At 41.5% G+C, this 19,468-nt stretch overlaps 1 protein-coding gene across 1 annotated transcript in view; it reads left to right on the top strand.

Moving 5' to 3' along the window:
• Window positions 1–19,468, top strand: part of LOC122808760 — a 1,224,833-nt gene that overhangs the window by 162,088 nt on the left and 1,043,277 nt on the right. The window lies entirely within an intron of this gene.

The following is a 19,468-nucleotide window of genomic DNA, read 5'->3' as shown; positions in this document are numbered from 1 at the left end:
TGTACACATGCGCACATACACACATGCACAAGTGGACACATGCACACATGCACACATGCACACGTGGACACAGGCACACATGCACACATGCACACATGGACACAGGCACACCTGCACACATGCACACATGCACACCCCGCAGTATACACACAGAACACTACTGAGTTACACTAGTGTTACTAGCACTATCAGGACTATTATAGGTATTGTTAAACACACTCACCAGCATGGATGGCCTGCCTTGCTGTAATCCCAGAGGGACCTGCAGAAATGAGGAGATTAATGTCAGTGGGCACAACTGTGCCATTGATACTGCATATGATACAGTGCAGTAGTACACCAGTTGCCTTTCACACGTCAGCTGCTGATATTGCAAATATCACACATGCAAAATTACATACTATGTTGACAGATACATACCACGGACACACCTTACACATGCATAAACTAACAGTGTACAGAACAGTCAAGTGTACATATGGCATATTACCTGCACGCTCCATGTTGTGCTGCTGTGCGGATCCAGCCTTCATCATGATGCAGGTGTATTGCTGTTGCTGTTCCGGGGCTGGAGCCACAACACTTAGGAGTAGCCTCTCCAGTCTGGTGAGGGGGGGATATGTGGCCACCCCACCTCCTGTGGCAACCTGTTGCCTGTGGATATCTGACGCACGCTGACGGACATTTCTGATTAAACCACTGCAGTGATGTCGTACCTTCTCATATGTCCTATTATGCGTGCCAATGTCATTTACCCTACAGACCAGGTCTTGTCACAGTGCAGCCCTCTCCTGCTGATTCTGGCTGGTGCGGGAAAACAGTATGTCATAATCCCGCACCAGGCTCTGGTGTATCTCCTCATCTTTCGCTGCAAAGTAGGCGGGATTACGCTGACGCGCCATCTCCCTGGAAGAGAACACAAACAGGATATCAGCAGACTATGTCAGCAATATATGGCACACATACTATACATGATACTCAAGTGTAGTGATATACTACTACTCCCATATGTTGCATGTGTGTGTCTCGTGGTGGATATACAAGTACATGGTCAGATAGTGCTCAGCCAACACCTGTGCAACAATACCTGCCACATTCCATACAACATAGTAGCATGCCCCATTGGTCAGCACACTACAACGGGTCCAATGCACAACCTCACTCTGGGGATTCATACCAAGGTATTGTATGTGGAACACCTTCCACTAGTGTGACGTGGACACAAGTTACTCGGCCTGGATATACATATCCCACCACCATCACCAGCACAGTAGACTACTTTGATATGTATGTGATTAGACAGTTATTCACTTGTTAGGACTGAGATGGTATCCATGCAGCCCACTGGGCCAGTGGAGGCCACAACCCACACTGCTGACCCCTTTGTGAATGCTTACCATGGACATCCCACAGATTGCATGGAACTTGCACACACATTTCTAACCCAGACCCTATGCACAAAGGTTAGGCATCCTGTCCGGTGGACCCCAGCCAGAGGCAGATTGTATAACATTAGCAGGTGGCTACTGCAGGACAGAGCAGAGTCACATTAAGGGAAGGCATCTGTGGTCAGCACTGGTAATACTCTATGGTCTCTCATAACAATGGCCACGGCCTACTCTGGGAGGGTAATGGCCACAAACACTATAGATAACCACAAGGCCTTCTTTAGTTATGTTACACATATGGACCAAATGCCTCAGATATGCTCTGAGTTAATACACACCTACTTAACATTCACTGAACACACAGATATTGGCAACATTCTTGCAGACAGGTTCGGTGCATGTATCCCCCCTCCTTCTCTCCCACAAGTTGAAATACTTATCACAGCTGTATGTAACCTCCCTATCATCTCACATGTCCAGGTGAGGGCCGCCCTCAGTGAAGCAGAACACACAGCATCACTGTGACCTGATGGTATCCCTGGATGTGTGCTATGTGCGCTCCACGAGGACATACAACCGCATATAAGACTGATATTTAACCTTGGCCGTACTACAGGATATGTACCTGGACACTGGCATACAGCAACAGTGGTCCCACACCACTAAGGTGGCACCTCTACTGACCCTGGGAACTACCACATCATAAGCATAACCGGCCTGGTCTGCTAAGCTATGGAATTATTCAGTATGGGACGCATATACAGCGATATTGGGTACCTGCAGACACTTGTTCCCGGCCAGTTTGCCTTTGTGATGGGCTGATCCTGCCTTTTGAACCTGGATGACCTTTCAAAACAGTCACTACAGCCATTGCTGAGGGCAACGCACAGACAACTGCTGCCAGGATTATGGCCTAACACTGACTGACATGTAATGTATAGTCATCCCCTTTTGGTGGAACTACGTACACACAACATATCACATGGACATACCTATAGATACAGACCTATGACACATTTGGAGGGTTCACAGTATGCAGACTATTAACCTGCTACTTTACATTACCTGTGCTTGTCGCAGCTGGTTGCGTTACCACTACTTCTGCTTCCTGCTGCTGCTGGCACGGCTTGCTACTGTCACTGCTGACAGCTTAGACTCAGTGTGTAGCATGTGTATTTTTTTTCTCTCACTCTCTGTCTCTGTCTGTCTCTCTCCCTCTGTCTGCTTCCAGACAGTGCAATGAACTTATTGCATGTGTGGAGTGTTAGTACAGGATGCTTTTGTAGGTATCTGCATAGGTCCATGTGATGGCCTCTGCACCAATTGTAAGCCAGCATTTGCTAATTGCATGCAGCCAGTTGTGTACTGATTGCAGTTCTCACTGTAATTTCAGGACAGTGCTATAAAAGGGTATGTGAGATAGGCGTTGCCCTTTCAGATTGTAAGGGCGGGGACCATGCTGGTATGCTGTGGACACTGTTCTGTGAGTGTAAAGGTTAGTATCTCTCTCATGATTCAGGCTGTGTTGTAGATTCACATTTCTCCATTCCTCTCTCCTGTTCCCTGTAGTAAGTGTGTATGCACAATGACACCTACAACTATATATATATATATATATATATATATATATATATATATATATATATATATATATGTGTGTAAATATACATACATTTATATGTGGACATTAACTGACATTATTACCTACTAGCTACCAACTAGCATGGCTGTTTCTGTTCACACACTACTATTATGGAAATCCACTAGTTTTTACAGTAATTCTAAATGACATGCTTTGTGTACTACACATCCTATATTCCCTTTACATTCATTCCTACTATTACATGATATATTTATTTTAGCACAATGTTCTTGTGTAAGAGTCATGGCTTAGCAGTAGGTCATAGAGACTACTGTTTCCAAGGTCCTGGGTTCGGGACTGGCAGTGGGATTTTATTTTGCTTTTGAACTGACTACAGGACCTGTCAATCAGAGTGACTAAGGCACTTTTAAGCAGTTGTAACCAGGTTAGCGCTGGTTTGCGTGGAGCTCCCGCATGCGCACTGGCATTCAGCTCCGCGCACACCCACTTACAACCGCTTAACAGTGCTTACTCTGGCGCACACCCACGCTATTTTCTTTGAAAGAAATGAAAATGGGGAGACAGGAAAGTGGTGAAAAAGGGGTCACAAAGAGGGTAAGACAGTAGGGAAACAAGCTTGGGATTTGCAGGAGGGATGTAGGTAAGGCCCATAGCTGCCCATTTCTTCATCAGCAACAGCTGTGCATATGTATGTAATTTGGTGTGACATTTGAAACCTTCCACCCCTGAGTGAGGTGTCAGGACAACAATAATACTTGTTGTACAGTCAATTGTAATTGTTAGTTTCCATGTCCAGCAGACATGTGTGTGTGGAATGGGCAGCTATGTATGGGGCGTAATTATTTTGTGGGTACAGAGTGCCCTTTTTTTTTTTTTCAGGTGAGAGTGGTATGTCAGGTGAAGGAAGTCGGTATAGCTGGGGAGGTAGGTTGGGTAGGTCAACAGACAAGACAAACAAGACGCATACAGGAGCGGTGTATGACACGTGTGGGGGGGTTACACAATTGACGGGGACGGAGGTTTGGATATCCAGAGCCCATGAGCCCACAGATGGCAACAGTGGAACTGATATCCCCACCCATGGGCAGTTGCCACTGTTCCTTCACTGCCCAGGACAGGGCTGTGCTGGTGGCTGTGTAGGCTGGGCAACAGGCATGCCCGTAAGTTGTGCCACCTGTGCCTCAAGCTGACATAGGGGCTCAAGAACAGAGTCCCGGATCTCCCTACGCACCACAGTCCAGACGCTATGGAGGGTGAGTGGTGGTTCTCATCCAACCACGCTTGCAGAGGGGGGAATGGGCCCCATCCCCTGCAGCGCTTCCACCTGCAGGTGGCACAGGGCCACCGGAGGAGGGTCCAGACTGGGCACTAGTGCCAGGTGCACTCGCCAGCTGTGGTGGGAGAGGTGGGTCCGCTGGAACCCGCCTTCCCTGTCGTTCTATGTTTTGCATTATGTCATGACGGTTTGGGTTAGTAACATACAATACCATTCGCAATTAGTTGTAACAGCATGCATTAGTATTCCCATTAACCAAACACCCAGATATTCACACCATTGAACAACGAGCATAATACATGCATAATTTGAACAGCAATACACAGTCCAACAGCATGCAGGGTTGATTGATGGCAACAGGCCATCAGGTTTGGATGTATGAACAGGGCAGATGCATCAATGGACATGCAAATATTTATGACCCATCAGGACAAATGTCCAGGGGTGTTAATTCTGATTGCACATACCAATTTAGCGTGGAATGGATTATATGTGGTTATAGGGTGGGGTGAAGAAAATGTTATTAACACCTTCGAATACCAATATATATGCTGTACATTTCTAATAGCTACAGATATATACACACTACTGTTCTAACTACAGTTTCCTATATGACAACTACTTCACTTTGGTGATAGAACTGTTACTGCTACATCAATATACATTTTATTGTTATTCATACACGTTCATATCTGGCTTTGTTCAGCTACATCATCCTGCTACATTTGCTTTATATAGCTATAGACAACTGTGGATGTTTGATATTTCAGACAATCATACTATCTGCATATTGCAGACTGAGAGCAACATATCCAGATTTTGGGATACACATTCCAGCTGCAGCTACACTTTGGACACATTTCGCAGTTTGGTTCTACTTGTCACATTCATTTCATTCTGTACTGACTGCAGTATACTTTATTCAGGGGTTATTACTACTTTATTGGTGGATTCATAACTCTTTCTCACACCCTCTCACTTGTTTTCATTATACTATTCAGGATGGTACTTACTTCTAGGCTTTGTTGACATGTTTTACCTGTAGTTATTACAGTCCTTTCCAGCAGTCTCACTTCTGTCATGTTTCAGTATTTCAACAGGGATATATTTCACACATGTGATTTGCTCATCTTCTGCAGCTGTACTTTTCAGCCTGCTGCAGCTTATGCACTATTATATTACAGGTGGGGCATCTTTATTTCAGACTTTATTTGAGACATTTTAATTTTTCTGTTTGGATTACAGACTGCAATACTTGCAAACACTTTTACACTGTTACTTGCACGTTTTATTACTTAGTGACTACACTGCACTCTTTTGCTAACTGTCATACTTTTATATTTCTTTACAGTTACTGGGAGTGGATTACTGACCTGCCTGGTGGCGCAACCGCACCAGCCTATCGCCATAGGCTCTGTGGTTCGCAGAATGGTCACCTGCAGCTGTAATATAAATGAAGTAATATTGGAATACACATCCATAATATCAGCTAATTAAATTTCTTACATACATAATTAAATGTAACTTACTCAGTAGTGGGGCGTTGGGCATTTGCCGGGCCTCCTGTATCAAAAGGTTCAATTGGTCCTGCTTGTGTCTCTTCAGGTCCGCATGGTGGTGACGGACCTGCTCACCAGTCCTTGGAATCCCTGTGGCACTGGTGAGATCATGAGCCAACCGGTCCCACGCCTCAGCCCTATATGCTCCCCACAGGACTTGGCCCTGCATGAGTTTGGCCTCATGATTGTGGACTAGGAGCCAGACCATGTATCTGGACTCCTCAACACCCCACCTCTGTGCTCAAAAGCAACTACCCTCACCTACACCTGACATTCTGGCTGCAAGTCAGTTCTACAATCGTTTATGCTGTGTATTCCCGCCTATGGGGCTTATATATGTCGTTTTTCCCACACTTATCTATGATTGGCCATTTTGGAATTGTATCCACTTCACAAAATCTGCTTTGTCATGCTCCACTTTCTATTCATTCCTATATATTTGCTATTACTGCATTTCTGAGTACAGCTGTCATGGCTTAGTGGTTTATTACCTTGACTATGGTGCGTGGTATCCTGGGTTCAAACCTGGCTACTACTTTTTATATTTTATGACTGTCTAGACAGGCTAGGGGGTGTGTCTGTGTAAAGGCAGTTTTGTTACAGCTTGCTCAACGTTGCCCGTCGGTTAGCTTGTTGGCATGGTGCGCAGCTCCGCGCAAACGGGGTGCGCTGGTTCACGCCTCATTTGGCTGTCAGCATGCATATTACGCTCAGCTCAGCTAGGGTCACACAGTTTCAGTGTGTGAAACCACTGCTCAGCTACAGGCACTCATTTTGCACCTGTTAAACCACTGCTCAGCTACGGGTAGATGCAGTCACTTTGTTAAACTGTAGCTCAGCTATAGGCACATCTGGCATTTTCTATTGTTTTGTTACCTCACATTTCTTCAAAATAAATGGACTATTTCATTACATTTTACATAAATTGTGACTTTATATGTGTACATATTTGTCAGGGACTTGTTTCGTGCTTATTTTACTAAAAAAAAAATTGATGTTGTGGAGGCTTGAACCATGGATGCCTGCTTTTCAGCCGACGTCTCTACCGCTACGCTATTGCTTCTTGGCTTACTTTGCATATTTAGTTCTTATATGCTTTCCCACTGACTACTAACTGTGGCTGCACTACGGGCACGCCCGCTCAAACGAGTGCACTCACAGGCAAACATCTTTACAATTTAAAAAAAATATATAACATGTTCATTTATATATTTTATGTTCATAGTCTGTGGGGGCATGTGTTGTGTTGTGCTTATTCACATTTACATGGCCTCTGTCATGGGTGTTTACTTTGGGCTATTTTACTCTTCTGGGGGCATGTCCGCTTGCAGGGCTCGGCCTACAGACATGCCCCCTACTGTCTTCCATGGACCGTGTTAGCCTTAGGTGTGATTCAGCATGCTCTCATGAATATGCAGAACATGCTGACATCACTCCGTTTAACTGCAGCCTCCGTGTAAGAGTTATAACTCTTACACGGAGGCTTTGTGAATCCTGCCCCATGATTTATCATTGCTCCAAACGTCATTTATTAGCTGAAGAACACTGTTCATATGGGACAATGAAAATTGAGTTAAACAGAGTAGCCAATGACTGAGAACGAATTTGATTTGTTGCCAAGCGTGCGTTTACCTAGGTAATTCAGATGGGAAATATAGGTGTTTATATATATATATATATATATATATATATATATATATATATATATATATACATATATATAGATATAGATATATGTGTGTGTATACTTTTTATTAATGTTTATGGCCACTACCTTTCAGCACTGTGCCATACAGAGTTGCCTACGCTGCCACATTGTGCTGAATCTGGTCTTGTATCCCAGTACCAAGACAACTGATGAATGTAACATTGTATTAAATAGCACAGACTACTTCCTGACACATGTATCCAAATTTTCAAACTGTAAGACATCAGACATCAGTGCATCCCTTTTACTCAACAAGCATGCCAGTTCCTTTTAGTATTTAGAGTAATGCACAAGTGCAAAATTAATTTAAATAAGGAATGTTTTTAACTTGTGCCATGTGCTCAGCAGAGCTAGAACTCCAAAAGGCTATTATTTAAAGTACTAATACTTACTGTGCATTAATTAAAATTACAATCAAAAGGTCAGTTGTCTCATTAGAGTCTTTTTTCCTAATTAATACCAACTAATTTTACTTACTGACATTCATAGAGCACAGATACATTTGTAACATCAATGCAGGAATTATAATTGGGGCAGCTGCAATGCAGAAATTATACAGAAACAAAGCTGACGTATATTTCATGCGCACACAATGCACTAAGTTAGAGCACTGGTTAAAGAAGGTATACATCCCTCTTTCCTTAATATCTGTCTCTTAAAAATCTATGAAGTATATATATATATATATATATATATATATATATATATATATATATATCTAACTTCAACTCTGTTTATCCATATATTTTGTTAACTGGGTTGTAATGCATGTGACACTTCCTAGTTAAATGAATTGCTCAGAGTCATACAGTAGCCAAATGGAGACTGAAGGTATCAAACCCAGGACAGGCTGACTTTGTTAGCAGCTTCTCACCTTAATCCTCTCTATTAAGCTGCTAAGATATATGTACCCAGTAGCATATTTTGGCAAAGTGCATTATTTTCTCTGCAGAAAGAAATGTAATTTTATAATAGTTGTTTAGTTTCAGGATTTTAATATAGAAATAGCTAGGCCTCAGCTGCTATTTAGTGCAACATTATAACATAGATGCTACCAGTGCTACCACCATTGTAACATAGATGCTACCAGTGCTGCCAACATTGTAACATAGATGCTACCGACATTGTAACATAGATGCTACCAACATTGTAACATAGATGCTACCAGCGCTACCAACATTGTAACATAGATGCTACCAACATTGTAACACAGATGCTACCAGCGCTACCAAAATTGTAACATAGATGCTACCAGTGCTACCAACATTGTAACATAGATGCTACCAACATTGTAACATAGATGCTACCAGCGCTACCAACATTGTAACATAGATGCTACCAACATTGTAACATAGATGCTACCAGCGCTACCAACATTGTAACATAGATGCTACCAGCGTTGTAATATAGATCCTACCAGTGCTACCAACATTGCAACATAGATGCTACCAGTGCTATCAACATTGTAACATAGATGCTAGCAACATTGTAACATAGAGGCTATCAGTGCTACCAACATTGTAACATAGATGATACTAGTGCTACCACAGGGTAAAAAAATATTTTTTTACATTGACTGTTATGTAAAGTTGCTTATTCATCTCATGTTACATAAAATTAGTTTATATATTTTACAAGGTAATTTCTAAAGAATTTCCTGATGCTATGCAGCTACCAAATGGAGAGACATATTATTTTTGTGGTAGTATATTTGTATCTTTCTTCATTTACTTTGAATAACCTCTTCCAATTATCTTCATTCATTCTGTGCTCCAGTCTTCTGATGTTAATTTACAACTGAGTATTCCTTTACTTGAACAAAAAAAAAAACATCTTCTACATTTTCTAAGGTACATTAGTGTGTATAATACTCCATAAAACCAAGACTTCATTCTTGCCCCTAAGCTATCTGCCCCCCTGAGCAGATATCTTTAACTTGCTAAATATTGTTGGAGTATTGTAAAAATCATTATGGTAACTTTTCTCTATGCAGTTTTCAGTCCCCACATAAACCCGGTATGAAGTCTCAAAAACACAGGAAGGGCTTTAGTGGGGACAGGGTCACTTGCCTCACTACATGCTGCATCCTTTTCTGCATTTCCTGTCTTCCCACTCTGGTTTCTCATTCTTATTATCTTGTCAACGTGGGCCCCCCAGGTATAGTAATGACATTTATTACAACTGTAATTGCCTTAACATTGCTACAACTCAAGTGTTCTAGGTTGCACTGCATCTCAATTGTTTGTCTTTTAGCTGCTTTTCTGTATATATAGGCTTCTCTGTATATGTAGACTAGCTACTTATTCTGCTGTATTACTGCCTCTTAAATCGATTTTCAGTTGTGCACTTGCCTTACTTCATTTAAAAAGTTATAAATTTCTAATTTTGTAGAGTTTTAACTTAGGACTACACAATCAAGTGTGTTAGCCTTTTCTATGTTTATTTACTGTATTATTGCATTGTTTAGCCTGTTTCAACAAAAAAAAAAATATATCTTGTTTGTTCGTTTCCACCTTTCCTAGCCAGTACAGTCCAGATCTGAGGCTTCGCTTGTCTCGGGACTTTATTTTCTGTGCTCAGAGCTATCCAGACCTTGCTGTGGTACAGGGAAGTCCTACTGCTTACCAGTGGGACTGGTGAGCATTGTACTGCCTATCTAACACTAGAGGAGTGGTTTCCAGCTCTGAAATTGTAATTTTATTAGCCTTTTTGGGCTGATTTCTATCCCTTTCAACTTTCTGGCTTAAAAACGCGTGTGTTTGCACATTTTTTGCATTGTGCAGCACCACGGAGCTACAGTTAAACTATTCTAGGTTCCAGAAAGTCTGCTCTTCAAATTTTCCCTTAGAACTAGCTGGTTTCTCAGTAGTAGCACTAAAATCTGAACCCCTGTGAATAGCACTTGCTCTAGAACCAGCTGAAAAGCACTAGGAAGCCTGAAACTGATGCAAACTCTCAACTTTCCTTGTCAATAAGGGGAAATTAATTGTAGGCACTAAACAGCCTATAATTGCAAAGTACCTTGCAAAGGTAAGGGAAAACAACTCTTAAACTTTACAAAAATAGCACATAAACAGGCTTGTCCAAGGGTCAGCTTCCGGTGATTTCTCCTGTCCACCTGGTGAATCTGGGCATACTGGGGCAGTGCAGCAACTGCCTCATGTACACAGACAACCCTCTCCTCCTACCACCCAACACTACAACCTGCAATAGATGCACTTACACAGACAAACTGAAAGCAAAGCTCTCTACAGCCAAGATTGTGCTAGACAGTCAAGAGGAGAAGGTTAACACCTGCACTACACCTCAAGCAACTCATAGCCCTTCAAAACCCACACCATCAACACCCACACATAGCAACACTAAACCCACATATGCGGAGGCCCTTAACATTAACCTGCCCAGGCAACAAGGACCTCCGAAGCTGAAATGCAAACTCCAGTCACAACCAAAGTGACACATAGCTCACAACACCAGTGTGCCACCCAACAACAGCCCCTAAGGCAAGACAATGTACCCAGCACGTTAGTTATAGGTGACTCTATAGTCAGGCACACTGATGTCCCACTCACCTGGCTGAACAAGGAGAAAATTACAGTCAGCTGCCTGTCGGGTGCCAGGATCTGCCACATAACCCATGCACTCAAGTCACTCCACAACAAGTACAAATACAACTCTGCATTGTCCATGCTGGAGTGAATGACTTGAGACATACCTCCCTGGACTACATGTAAAGAGATATGGAAGAGCTCTTGGATCATGTGGCCCAGGCAGGTATCACCCTAGCCCTGAGTAGCATTCTGCCTTTGCCCAGAATGATACCACAGTATAAGGACAAAATGATTGACTTCAACAATTGGCTAAGCTTCTGGTGTCATTCAAAGGGGATCCAGTATTTGTCTGCCAGGGAAAACAACGACAAACCACGATGCTTTGCCAGAGATGATCTGCACCTGTCACCCCTGGGATTCAGGTTACTGGCTAAAGCTCTTGCCACCCCTATAGTGCCTTTTTTAGGCAAGTTTCAAAGGATAAAGCCACCAGTGTAACAGATACAAGCATGCAAAATCTGAAGGTAATGCTACTCAATGCTAGAAGTCTAAACCTCAAAATGCACTCTCTTGAGGCACTCCTAAAAATGGAGAACATCGATATCTGTGCAGTAACTGAGACCTGGTTGAAGGCTCCAGACAGCACCCCTGCAATACCAGGCTACAACTCTTACCACAGTTTTCGGCCACAAAACCAATACCAAAACACTAAAGCTGGAGGAGTGTCCATATTCACCAAGGATATTCACACCTCCAGGCTAGTTGCCCAACACAATGCATCTGAAATTCTTCATGTGCAACTAACACTAGGTAAGACTGCAATCCAAATTGTAGCTTGCTACAGATCCCCCACCATGCCCCAGGAATCTCACTATACCTTTCTAAACATACTGGAAAATATTAAGATACAACCAAACACCCTAATACTGGGTGATTTCAACTACCCTGCCATTAACTGGGAAAACTACTCGGGTACCAACTCCTTTTCCCAACGGTTCTTGGAATTCATAAATTCCAATGCCCTGTATCAACTAATCCATTGCCCCATCACGGGCTCCAATATCCTAGACTTGGTCATTACCAACATGGGAGATAGATGCTCCACACCAATGGTCACCTCCTCATTGGTCAGGTCTGACCATAAGCAAATCACCCTTGACATCCACATCGCACCCCCACCCCCACCTCCCCAGTAAAGAATCCTCCTTAAAAAACTTCTCCAAAGCCAACTTCATGCTACTGAAGTCAGAAGTGACAAACGTCACGACACCCATGCAGACGGAATCTGAAAGTTCAACTGCAGAATCCTACACTAAGGCACTGTACGAGCACATCTACTCGTGCATGAATCATACCATCCCAAATAGAACCAAGATGCTCTTCTCCAAAAAAAGGAAGCCAATCTGGTGGTCCCCTGCTATAAACAAACTATACAACAGAAGGAAGAAACTGTTGCAGAAAAGAGGAAAATCCCAGGATGCAAAACACTCCCTCACCAGCCTCAGTAAGAAGCTGAGATCCCTCATAAAATCCTCAAAAGCTAGTTATGAAAATAAAATTGCCAAAGATTCCAAAGACAACCAAAAGGCATTCTATAGTTATGTCAAGAATCTATATGGCAATGCTCAGATCTGCTCTGAGCTACACCAGAATGGCATTAAATGTACTGATCCCAAGGATATTGTCAATATCCTGGCAGATCAATTTGTGCCAACTTCACCCCCCTCACACCCCCTAAAGGTCCCATCTCAATACCAAAAGTTTGCCAAATTCCGGTAATCACGGCCACACAGGTAGAAACCACACTCTCCAAAGCTAAGAATACAGCATCCATGGGACCAGATGACATCCCAGGCTGTGTACTACATGAACTACAAAATGAACTGGCACCTCACCTAAGTGTCATGTTTAATCATAGTCTCATCTCAGGCTTCATTCCCTCTGAGTGGCGCACAGCTACAGTTATCCCACTCCACAAGGAGGGATCCACCTTGGATCCCGGGAACTACTGTCCCATCAGTCTGACAAGTCTGATCTGCAAGGGCATGGAATGCATTATCATGGAACTTATAAACAAAGACAATGGCAACCTTCAAACACTGGACCCCACCCAGTTTGGGTTTGTGAAGGGACGATCTTGTCTCCTGAATCTGATTGACTTCTTCAAATCAGTCTCCAAAGCTGTGGACGAGGGTAAGGCAGTCCACACAGCCTATCTGGACCTCACCAAGGCCTTCGACACCAACCCCCACTCTGTAATCATAGATAAACTTACTAAGCTGGGCATAAATCCCTATGTCACTCGATGGGTTGCCAACTGGCTTACTTACAGAACCCAGACTGTAAAAGTAGCCGACTCCAAATCCAGCTCCAGACAAGTGACAAGTGGAGTACCTCCGGGTTCAGTCCTTGGACCATCCTTGTTTGGCATCTACTTCTCTGAAGTACAGGCCAACACTAAGGGACTCTGGCTATCAAAGTTCGCAGATGACTGCAAACTGGGAGCCATTATTGAATCCCCAAGTGATGTGGATATTCTACAAAAGGGCCTTACAGAAACAGATGCCTGGTGCCAGAGCCATGGGCTCAAGCTTAATGCAAAGAAATGTATAGTTATCCCCTTTGGAAAAAAACATGTACCCATGAATTACCACATAGGTGGAAGGACACTAAACATCAAAAGTGTGATGAGAGACTTAGAGACACAGGTGGACAGTGGTCTCACTTTCAATAACCACATCGCCACAACAGTCAGGAAATCCTTCTGTGTGGCACACCTCATCCCTAAGGGCTTTTCATCCAGAAAAAAGGAGGTCATTGTCCCACTGTACTCATCCATCTTTAGACCCATTATAGAGTATAATGCCTCATTTGGTATGTACCTCAGAAGACATCTGCAACAGCTGGAAAGGCCACAGAAATACCTCACTAAACAAATCACAGGCCTAAAGCAGATGCCATATGCTGACCATCTAAAAAAACTCCAGCTATACTCTGTGGCATATCGTCTAGTCAGATGCGATCTCTGCTTAACATATAAGGCCATGTCAAACCCTGAGCTGTTGGACATGCTCCACTTAAAGAAATCCCGAATCCCTCAGAGCCACATGCTCCAGGGATCTAAACCTTGTCATCACAATGAACAAAACATGCTGGAGGAATAGGTTCCTGACCCAGAGACTCCCCATACTCTGGAATAGACTGTCCATACATGTCAAGCTGAGCACCTCATTGGCCCTCTTCAAAAAGAACCTCGATGATTGGATGGGAGATAGGAAATTCACTCCGGGGATCATGTCAGTCACCCTGCTAGACAGGAGTCCAGAGAAGTAAATATTGTGGGAAGAAATATCCAGGAAATTGTTATGGCTAGGCTTGTATAGGCCCTAGGGCCGATAGCCTAGTACCAACCTATGAACCTATGAATCCCCAGTTGCATTTTTTGCAAAGGACGCACTAATTATGTGCTTCATACCAGTCACCATGCGTACATACCAGTGCATAGACTTTCTCTTCTGGTGTATGAATCATCAAAGCCTGCAATCATTATTTTATGTCATCATATTTGACCTCAAATGTTTAAACAGTGTTATAGTTTTTTTTTATAGATTCATAGGTGTGTACTAGGCTAACAACATGCAAGGGCTTTTTTTAAGCCTAGCCATGCATCCCAATTCTCTGACAATTTGTGTTATTGTAGATAAGTGTAAGCGGGGTTTGAGAGATGAAACATTTACAAGCATGGCCTTGAGAGATTAGATACACAGGTGTTAAACCAGGGATGAATTTCCTGTTCCCCATCCAACTGTCCAAGTTACAACTGAACTAGGTTAGAGAGAACTCTGCTTCACATGGATGGAGAACATGTTCCAGAGAAGGGGTACTCTCTGGGATACATACCTGTTTCTCCAGCAGGTCCTATTTGTATTAGCGGCAAGGTTTAAATATGGTGCTGTTTGTTTTGCAGATATGCAGGAGGTCCATCAGGGTGATCTGTGACAATGCCTTGTATGCTTAGCCTAGATCTCCCCTCAACACCCTGTAGGAAACATAATATTGGTTGTTATAGATGCACATGTTTTGCTTGTTAAATTTTCCCTTAGCACTTTACTTGTGGTCCTTCAGAGGTCTTTCACAGCCCTGCTCTACTGTCAGGTGGAATACTAAGCTTAGCCTCAGAGGTACCAACACACCTCTCACCCACTAGCCATTCCTAAGTATGACCTCTTTTCCTGACCATATAGATTTTCCTAACACTATGGATGAACAATTTCCCACAGCTTCTCCAGTCAGCTTGGTCGATATGGGTATTCTGAGGTAGTGTACCAACTGCCTCATGTTCACTGACAACCCTCTACTCCTAGTCCACACAAACTCAACATGTGAGAGATGCAACTATATTAAGAACCTTGAATCCATGCTCTCTCTCATACACCAGTCAGTACATATGACAATAAGCAGGTCATCAGCATGCACACCTCACCTTGTACTCCACCCAAACCCACATCACACATAGCTGCATATGTGGAGGTCCTCACCAGAAACATACCTAAGACCAGAGACGTACCAAACAAAACACAAGCATGCTACACATAATGCTTTCTCTGAAGAACACAATATATGCATTAGCTCACACACCAGTGTCTCACCTGTCAAATCCTTAAGCAAAACACAAAAAACAAACATATTAGTCATAGATGATTCCATCATGAGACACACAGATGTCCCTCTCAACAGGCTGGATAAGGAAAAGACCACTGTCAGCTGTCAGTTGCCAGGATCTGGCACATCACACATGCACTCAAGTATCTCAACAAGTACTGTTATGACTCCATCATAGTCCATGTTGGTGTGAATGACTTCAGACATACATCTCTGGACTATATGAAGAGAGACATGACTGAGATCTCAGACTGTGTCTCTCAGGCATGTATGCTCTAGCCTTAAGCAGCATTTTACCTTTACCTAGGAGGAAGCCTCAATACAAACAGAAAATAACAAAAATAAGGAAATGCTGTATTGGTAAACGTTTTTAATAAAATATCAAAGACTTATGTCAGTAAGCACTTTCGAAGTTCCAAACTGCTTCATCAGACCACATAAAAACTATAAAAAGCACATACATATAAATATACAAATACATAATAAAACGGACTAATAACTAAACATAAAAAATCACATAAATACCTCAATTAAGAAACAGTGCTACCACCTAAACAAACCCCTCTGTTTCCATTTAGGTTTTAAGAAAACCTTGTCATTCAAAACAAAGCTCTTATCTGCTTGTAAATGTAATATCCAAAATAATTCCCTACCTTCCATCTTGTTGACATGATCTCCTAATCTACCATCATCTATCACCTCAATTACTTTAAACATAAATCTATGTGCACGCCCTTCTTCCAAAACATGTCTAGCTAAACTATTCCTTTCATTGAGCATCCTTATATCTGTGATGTGTTCCCTAATTCTCTATAACAAACAGCGGCTATTTTTACCAACACAGAACTTATTACATACTACACATCGCACCAAGCAAATAACATTTTGTGTAGAATAGCAGGCTGAAACCTTGAAAACATATCTTTTATTTGTAACTGTATGCATAAAAAAAGCTATCACTATCTATAAAGTTGCAGAAATTGCATCTTTCGCAAGAATACATCCTTAAACAACCCATATCTTTAGATTTCCCATCTTTGTAACAGAGCAGCCTTTTAAATGATGTATGATTTCTGAACGTAAAAACTGGTTCCAAACCAATAACACTATTGATCCACTCATCTTTGGTTAAGATGAGCCATTTCTTTTTAAATATACCACAAATGGCACTAATATTAGTAGACTAACCTAGTGACATGGGGACCGCTTTCACTACTGTAACATCATCCTGCCTAGCTATATAAGGTGAGCTATCATGCTTCAAAGAATAAGATTCAGCTCCCCTTTACGTAAAGAACTGATGTCACCAATATCATCAAGCTCAGTTACATTATAATCCCTATCTAAAAATTCACTTCTCACAAGAGTTATGTCACTATTGAATCTATCCTCCCTGTTATTTAATCTTCACAACCTCATTGTTTGACTTTTAATAATATTTTTATATATGTGTGTGGTGGATGCAAGCTCTGTCTATACAAAACATGATTTCTATGGCATTGCTTCCTAAACTGATTAGTAATAAGATTGTTAAGGGCATCTTTCTCTAACCTAACATCCAAAAATTCCATCATATCTATGAAATTATTCATAGTGAATATAAGGAAGGAAGTTGACTGATTCAAAAACCTAAAAAAATCATTCAACTGTTCTATAGTTCCTGTCCAGAGCAAGAACATATCATCTACAAATCTACAATAAAAGTTTATAAAGCAAGAAAAAATATTCCCTTCTGAAACATTTAACTTCCATTCTGCTAGAACACAGGTGGCATAACTGTTTGGCACATGATGGGCCCATCAACACTCCTCACTTCTGACGATAATATTTGCCTTGATAAAGAAAGACATTATTTTCTAAAATAACTTCAATAAAAACACAAAACAACTCAAACAGCTCACTACGATATTCACTGTATCTAGATAAAAAGCTTTTAGTAAACTCTATGCTTGTATTGTTGGGAATAACAATGAATATGTAACAAATGTCTAAAGTAACAAAAATAACACTTTCATTCAAGGGATTCTCAGACACATATTGCAACAAATCTTCCAAAAATTGCTTTGTGTCTTTTAACAAAATATTACAAGTACTAAGCACAAATCTAAGAAGTTTTTCTATAAGCATAGATATTGTTTCTGTTAACCATCCAAGTAAAGACACAATAGGTCTAAGTGGAGGGTTATGGATATCCTTGTGTATTTTAGGTAAACAGTGGAAGGTAGGGATCAAAGGTCTTTGAACTATACAAAAATCATATATCAAATTATTTAAAAAATAATCATAAATAGAGGCACGAACATTACTGATCATAGATTATATCAAATCTAGGCATATAGCCTCATAGACCTCAACATCCTGAAGCATGGTCAAAACAACATTGTTATAAAAGTCAATATCCATAATAAATAACGCACCTTCCTTGTCTGCTGGTCTAATCGAGATGGTAGTGTCATTTCCCAGTGTCTTCGATGCTAATGTCTCATTGTAAGACAAATTATAAAACTTTTTTAGACTCACACAATCATTATGATTAAATAATGCATTCAAATCTGCCTCACAAACACTGCAAAATACTTATAATGCCAGACTCAAGAGAAGATTAAAGGTACTAGGCTTTTTAAAAGTACTTACAGAAGTAATATCAGTTGTTCCTGAAAATAATGTTTGCAATATGACATTCCTTGTAAACATCCTTAAATCCAAGGTAACTTTTCTTAATGTCGACTCAGTTGCAGGAATAAAGAATAGTCCACACTGTAATACAGACAACCCATCTTTGGTTAAAGATTGACTAGAAATGTTAACCACTAAGGATTTGATGTCTTCTGCCACATCCACTTGACTGTCGGCAACTGCATACTCTCTTGATAGTTCTGCCTCCTTTTGCGCCCTCTGTTGGTCAAATGACCCATCTCTGTTGAACCCGAGTCACATATAGTCATTGGAAGGCAAGGAACAACCTGATCCTGATTAGCCCTAATAGAATTTTTCCTTCAGACTACAGGTGTGGTGTTATTCACACTCTGGAAATCTGCATTAGTAGTGCCAGAAAACCCATCGTTCTTAACAGAATCTCCTTCATTTGTTACTGTGACATTAACAACACCTACATTAGAAGCAGTGTCCATGTTCATTTGTTTTTCTACCAGTTGCATAGCAGATACACTTCTGTTATTTTTGGGCCAGAAAAAACTCATCCTGTTTGAAAATCAATTAAACAATACAGTAGTTTCTGAGATTTCTGATGTCTAAGTCTCATCTCATATACTGAAATGTTCTTAACAAATTCATCTAATGCATGCATGGGTGGAAACTTATCAAACAACTTACATTGTTGTTCTATTATAGAATCACCCAAAGACAATTCAAGAGGCTTGAAAAAAGTCTATAAGCAGCTTAATATAGCAGAAACTACTGTCTATGGTGAAGATATACCTCTATATGGAACCACTGCCACTGGACAGGCTTTAGTCTGAATTGATCATTCTCCAGTTCTTTTAAAGACTCACAGACGCTGTCCATATCAATACCTGACACTTCAGTAACTGATTCAGTTTGTGTAAACACCAACACAAAGAGAAAATGATTGACTTCAATAATTGGCTTAGTTTCTGGTGTCATTTTAAGGGGATACATTATCTGTCAGCCTGGGATGACATGATAGACAGACCTCAGTGGTTTGCCAGAGATGGTCTTCATCTATCACCTCTGGGAGTTT

This window comes from Protopterus annectens, chromosome 1.part1 (genome assembly GCF_019279795.1).
Source record: "Protopterus annectens isolate FY-2018-M chromosome 1.part1, PAN1.0, whole genome shotgun sequence".
NCBI lineage: Eukaryota > Metazoa > Chordata > Ceratodontiformes > Protopteridae > Protopterus > Protopterus annectens.
Note: the sequence above shows the minus strand (reverse complement) of the source record. Positions and strands in the feature narration are given on the sequence as shown.